General features: G+C 40.1%; 1 long non-coding RNA gene across 1 annotated transcript; it reads left to right on the top strand.

Annotated features, from left to right (window-relative positions):
* Positions 1-1,503: 1,503 nt before the first annotated feature.
* LOC135051151 (uncharacterized) lies at positions 1,504-2,550 on the top strand. The gene is made up of 4 exons (XR_010242072.1): positions 1,504-1,554; positions 1,707-1,766; positions 2,382-2,405; positions 2,521-2,550. It is a non-coding gene; the product is annotated as an uncharacterized LOC135051151 (long non-coding RNA).
* Positions 2,551-7,254: the final 4,704 nt, after the last annotated feature.

Raw genomic sequence — 7,254 nt, 5'->3', positions numbered from 1 at the left:
TCACTTTAAAAAAAAAAAATTTCTCTCCAATACAGTACATCCAATGGAAGGATGCACACAGGTTTCACATACTGTACAGTAAATCAAAGTACATCTGCAGGAACGATTCTTTACGCTAAATGCAACCTACAGTACAGTACTGTAAGTGAGCAAAACAGTACTACAGTGGGCGTTTGTGTATTGCACATGACCAGCATTTGCATTCCCTCCCTGTCTACTGCATGATCTGTGCAGGCTCCCATGGGGGAAGGGCAGCAGGCTAGCCGGAGGCGGAGGAAAACACCGTGCTTTACAAATGCGAGCGTCCGAGTCCTCTAAGGCATAAACCAACAGCAATGGGGCGGGGGCCGGCCGCTGTTTGCAGTACTTTCACACATGAAATTGGAAATCTCTCATGAGGCGTCGTGGGCTAGGGGTGAAGGCTCCCACCTCCCTCGCTGGGGGTCCAGGGTTCGAGACCTGATGTGCTTTCTTTCTTTCTTTTTTTTTTTTTTTTTCTGTAATAATGCACTGTATTATTTTATTTACACTGTAAGACAGTCAATGGAAGGATGCACACAGATTTCACATAAATCAAAGTACATCTGCAGGAGCGATTCTTTACGCTAAATGCACCTAAACAGCGGGAATGAAATGAGTGTATTCTGACGCTACCAACTGAGCAAAACAGTACTGTAGATCTTCAGCGTTTGTGTATTGCACAGGACCTGAATTTCCTCCCTGTGCAGGCCCCCAGGGGGGAAGGGCGATGGGGGTAGGGGGGAGACGATGGAAAATACTGTGCCTTTGAAGCTCATTCACATTGATTCGGGGGAGGAAGAGGAGCCAGATTATAGTAAGTACAGTAGGATTTTCTCAAGCCCATTCTTAAAAGTATTGACCAAGTCCACTTTTATTACTTTTCAGGCAGGGAATTCCAAACATGTACTGTACAGTATTTCCCTCACTGTGAAGACCCCTTTTCGCCTCTGTGCGAAATCGCCTCTACTTCAACAAGAGTTACTGTGCACGTGTCCTCTGTGTCCATCTTATCAAAAACAGTTCCTGTGTATTGTCCCCTTACTGTATACAGTATATTTGTAAAGGTTAATCATGTCCCCTCTTAATCTCCTCTTTTCCAATGTAAACATGCCTAGCCTGCCTTTCCTTGTATTCCATCTTCTCAATCCACTTCATCACTTTGGTCGCCCGCCTCTAAACCTTTTGTAGTTCCACGATATCCATTTTGTATTATGGTGCCCAAAATTGTGCATCCGACCCACCCTCCACTAGCCTAACCCTCCAATCATACTCTGAATCCACACTCTGCATTCTGAATGTCGGGATCCAGACAGCAGGTCTTTTAAATACAGTACTGTATGTCCCCTACCGCTGGACAGTCATTCTGCTCCTACTGTATTATGAATATATCTCTGCCTCCTGTAGCACTGTACTACTGTGCAATTTTGTAGTAACTGTACTCTACTGTATTTTGTTTATAATATTTTTTTATTTTCCACTCAGTAATTATTGACAGTGATGAGGAAGGGGAGAAAAAGCCCTCTCCCCAACTTGGTAAGTAAACTAAAGTATTGTACTGTACTGTACATTGTGTTAAACCAATGGGTTGGGTTTGCATGACCAGCAGTCAGGATTCTAGCGGTTAGGTGTAAAGTAGTGTATTTCCTGGAATGAACCTTTTTTTTCTCATTAATGTTTTTTCATAGTTCCTACACTGGAACAGGCCGCCGAGGAGGATGATGAATACGATGAGGCGGCATTTAGTGGTAAGAATTATCACTGACATTGATTTGATTCCACCAGAGTAGCACTTTTCATCAGATTTTTCTGGAAAATGCGTAGAAATCGGATAACAATTGCACAAATCGGAATAGTGGATGGGGGACTTTAGATGATTGTTTTTGTTTGAACTGGTGATATTGCCCATACAGTAGCAACCAATCACATTCCACATTAACATTTATCTACAGTAGTTACACTTACAGACGATAATGCAGTACAGTAGGTAATATTTGTAATTGTCAGAGAAGTATCTTCATATACTGTAGTTAGAATTCTCATATTTGCCACTACAAATTACCACTACAGTAACTGCTAAATATTTTAAGTGTACTGTACAATATGCACATACAGTACAGTACTGTACAGTATGCATAATTCAAAACAAAAAAGAGTTGCTACCTTAGTCTAGTCATAATCACCGGCATACGGGCCACTCACAAATTTTCTGATGGTCTCGGTGGGGTCCCTTGGAATCACCATGCCTGTCACAAGCATACCTTTTTTTTACCCACCTGTCACTAGGCCTGGACACTAGTTTACTATTACTATACTTTTTACTGTATACTGTATCTTATAATATTCTTCTCTTTTACCCACAGACGACGAGCCAGAATACCATTTTGGTAAATAAATATACTGTACAGTAGCAATAGTTGGTACTGCAATTACAGTATTTTTTTTCTCCAACATTACTTTAAGTCCAACTGATATGACTAACTGTATTTTATCTTTTTACAGTCCGTCGCCAACCAGTGGAGGAGACACCTGGTAATAAAATAGAAATACATAATGCACTGTACTGTATTCTAACTTACTGTAACATGTATAACACTGAGCTGATCATCTTCACACCCTCTGACATAACCTTACAGTACAAACTGTACTTTCTCTCCTTTTTCACCCTCTTCACTACACAAATGCATGCTGCGTTTCCTGACTACTGATATAATAGTGTGTAGAGCGTAGCGAGGCACCGTGCCCACCGCGTGGCGAGCGAAGCAAGCATGCAAGGGGCTGCTTTCCGCTCGCCGCCCCTGTCGGGATTGTGTGGTCGGGATTCCGGCGTCTGTATTTTGACTGCCGGGATCCCGTCCAGCGGGATTACGTACTGATCTCCAGTCTGAGCCTGCCCTAGGCATAGGCATACTTGCCAAATGCCCAGGGGCACAAGCAGCTTCTGCTGATTAATATGATATGCAGCATGCCTACAGTATATTCTGTGCATACAAAATGCATTACTAATGTGCAGCATTATGTGTATACAGTACTTTGTTGTGTAACATATACTGTAGCAAGGGCACTACTGTGTGGTCTAATGTGAACAAAGAGCAATATGATGTGATGCAATGTGAATAAGTGGGAATACTTTGAGGAGTAATGTGGTACTATCATATGATGTAACGAGAAAAAGAGACACTATTGCATGATATGTTGTGAATAAAGTTGCAGTACTGTGTGGCGTCATTTCAGATTGGGGAATTACTGTGTGGCCATGCCCCTTCCCAGCAAGAACATGCACCGTTTTGGGATGCACACCGAATGTGCACACTGTTGCTATTTTAAACATACAGTACAGTAAGTTGGAGGAGCACCAAAATGAGGACTGCTATGGTTGAGTGGTGATGGTGCTGGGAAAGGGGTACAGGCTCAGAGGCGGAAATAGCATCTGTGCAAGGGGGCAGCATCCAAAAACTTGACTAGGGAATCATATTATTTATGGCTGGCTCTGAGTACAGTCCACTATTATGGATAGTACTCCCTACAACACCACCTACAGTACTGTAACCCTCTTTTTTCTGAAGCTTATCCCAATGTAATTGAGCTAGGGGATTGTGACGCTCCTTCAGCATTGCCCCCTGAACTGTGAAATGTATGCCATATTGTATCTCACTACATATCCGAGCGCTGCCACGTGCTGGGAGTTCACGGTCGGCGGCCATGTTGTCAGGTTGCTAAGCGATCCAGCTCGGTATACCGTAATGTGCATAGACCGCGCTTATCCCAATGTAATTGAGCTAGGGGATTGTGACGCTCCTTCAGCATTGCCCCCTGGAGTGTGAAATGTATGCCATACTGTATCTCACTACATATCCGAGCGCTGCCACGTGCTGGGAGTTCACGGTCGGCGGCCATGTTGTCAGGTTGCTAAGCGATCCAGCTCGGTATACCGTAATGTGCATAGACCTCGCTTATCCCAGTGTAATTGAGCTAGGGGATTGTGACGCTCCTTCAGCATTGCCCCCTGAACTGTGAAATGTATGCCATATTGTATCTCACTACATATCCGAGCGCTGCCACGTGCTGGGGGTTCACGGTCGGTGGCCATTTTTAGTGTGCATAGAACTCGCTTATCCACATAGGCCCCTGTGTTTTTAACTACTATATTGAGATGCACATTTCTAGGCCTACAGTATTTAATATACAGTAAGCAGCATTGTTGTTAGGCAATAATTGAAGAATTTACATACAGTACTGACATGTACTGTATGTAATGCTTGTACATCATGTCAGTCGACCCTTATGCTGTACACTACTGTAAGTCTCACAGGGCCCATGCACTTCCAAGGAGGGTTATTTACTGTACTGTATCTGTTTCATACAGGAAACTAATTGCAGTCCATAACACTGAAGTTGTATTTTCAGTACTGTACAGTATACAATACTTAAATTTGAACATCAGGTACTGGATAGTAAACATGTACTGTACAGTATTAACTTCTATCATAAAACTCTTATGCATTTTCAGATGTGTAAATTTTAGACTACAGTATTCACAAATGTTTTCTCTCCATACAGGAATTATAGTTGGACAACATGCCAGTAACTATCAACAAAACGATGAGCAAGATAATCGCCAACATGAAAAAAGAAAATAAAACCATCAAAGAGATCCATGCATGGCTCAAGGAAAGTGGCATTATAGTCACTTTAGAAACGGTGCGCTATCATGCATTCGAGAGAACAACGCCCAGATTTGTATTTCCTACAAAATGCACATGGTACGTACTGTACACTACTGTAATGTTTAAATTACTTGCTTTATACCATAAACAATTTTTTTGAAATAAAATAAAAACTTCATCAATTGTAACTGTGATTGTGCTGTTCATGAATTCATATTTTTCATACTGTATTGTACTGTAGGAGAGTGCAACAAATTGTGGAGGAACTAACTCGTGAGGATGATGAGCGTACTGCTCTGCAAATAAAACGAATTCTCCATTCCAAGTATGACCTGGACATATCGGCCACCAGCATCAGAAGGATGCGACGGAAAATGGGATGGACCTTTGGCGCAACAAGGTAAAATACTGAAAGCAGTATAAACCATACAGTAAATGCACTGTTAATAATCCCTTGATACGTGATATAATAATGCCATAAATCATTATACAGAGTGTGTACTTTATACTATATACAGTATGTGTGTGTGTATATACTGTATATATTCTATCCCAAAAGAGATACCTACTGTATAGGCACTCAGAGACAGCAATGAAGCATTGCCGGCTTATTGTGATGATTACATACTGTATACTGTGTGTGTGTGTTTGTGTGTATGTACAGTATGTATATATATATTACTCTGTATGTAACTTAATGTACTGTATGTACAGTTTAATGTGTACAGTAGGTATATAATACAGTATACTGCACATACAGTCTACTGTATATACAGTAATCTGTAAATCTGTAATTTCATAACTGTATCTGATTTCATTATTTTTGGCTCTTCACAGGATATCTCCAATGATAAGAGATGTGAATAAAGAAAAGAGAGTGGAACAGGCACGGCGATGGATTGAGAGTGGTGAAACATTTGATGATGTCATTTTCACAGATGAATCGTCTGTTGCCCTTGAGCGGTTCTCCAGAATGTCATTCAGGAAACGTAACCATATCTCTTTAAAACCACGCCCAAAGCATCCATTGAAAGTCCATGTATGGGGAGGCATATCACGATTAGGAGCTGGTCCCCTATTATTTTTCGAAGGTACAGTACTATACTTTATTCTGTGCCTGTGTTCTGTAAAAATACATGTTGTACTGTAGAGTACGTGTAACTGCACAATAAAAGGAGTTGCTTATTAATGAACAACATTTTTTGATTTCTGTAGGAATCATGGATAAGAAATTTTTCCAAGAAACAATAGTAGAGAAATGTATGGTGCCATTTGTGAATAAATATTACCCAACTCACCATAGGATATTCCAAGACAATGATCCTAAACACTCCGCCTCAGCCAAATTTATGGAAGAGAAAGGTATGAATTGGGAACGCACACCACCAGAGTGAGTATTCTTTCAACAGTGTACAAGTAAAATTTTGGATAGCACTCTAGTACTGTAAAAAAAAATTTTGTTTAATAAACAGTACAATATTGTATGTTTAATTTTCTCTATTTACTGTAATGTAATTAATTTTTTCTATACGCTTTTTTTTTATTTTTATATAGATCACCAGACATGAACCCAATCGAATTAGTGTGGGCTCAATTGAAGAGGTACGTTAGGAGTGTTGCAAAGCCAACAACAAAACAGCAACTGGTGGATGGGATAAAGAAATTTTGGCTAGAAGTACTCACACCTGAACATTGTAATAATTATATAAATCACCTGTATAAAGTATTACCTGTTGTAGTTGAAAGAAATGGTCAAGCCACAAATATGTAGTTCTGTATTTTCTGTTTAAAATTTTAAATTGGTGCATTATTAAAAAAAAATGATAAAATTGCCTTTGTCTGATTATTGCATAAACTAATGTAGAATATTATACAGTAGTAATGTTATTGATGTGTACTGTATGAACAGTTATTTTCAGTTTTATAAGTCCTGAATAAGAGTACTGTACATTTTGATCAGTGCAGTACATGGAATCGGATGTTGTAATACTTTATTTTTACATTAATATTGATGTTTTTCCAATAAATATTCAATTTTACAGTATGGTACGGTACAGTACATGAGGGTACCTGTACAGTATGATACGTCATTATGGGGGAGAAATACTGTATCCACTAAATGTACAGTAAAATGTTTTTTTCTTATTACAAACACACAAATGCATCTCAGATGGAAATATGCTATACACAGCAGACAGCTTATGGTGACAGAACTTCCCTACTGTATCCCCACCCATAGTCGTGGTATATTTTAGATTGCCTAATGAGACACTCCTGCAGCATTGCCAATGATTCATGTAAAACCTGTGTGCAAACAGTATCTGTATTGAATGCAAAGTACAGTAAGAGTACAGTATACAGTATTATCAGAGCCAAACCTGACCAACATGATGCCCTAGGCTAGATTTTGACTGATGCCCTCTTGCACAGATGCTACGTAGTTCCGCCTCTAACCCTGCACCCCTTTCCCAGCACCATCACCCATTTTGGCGCTCCTACCCCCTATAATCTAAATAAGAACAATGTGCACATTTAGTACCAGCCCAAAACAGTGTACAGTATGTTCTTG

The sequence above is a fragment of the Pseudophryne corroboree genome, chromosome 2 (genome assembly GCF_028390025.1).
Source record: "Pseudophryne corroboree isolate aPseCor3 chromosome 2, aPseCor3.hap2, whole genome shotgun sequence".
NCBI classification, from domain to species: Eukaryota; Metazoa; Chordata; class Amphibia; order Anura; family Myobatrachidae; genus Pseudophryne; species Pseudophryne corroboree.
This window is presented reverse-complemented; position numbering and strand designations above follow the sequence as displayed.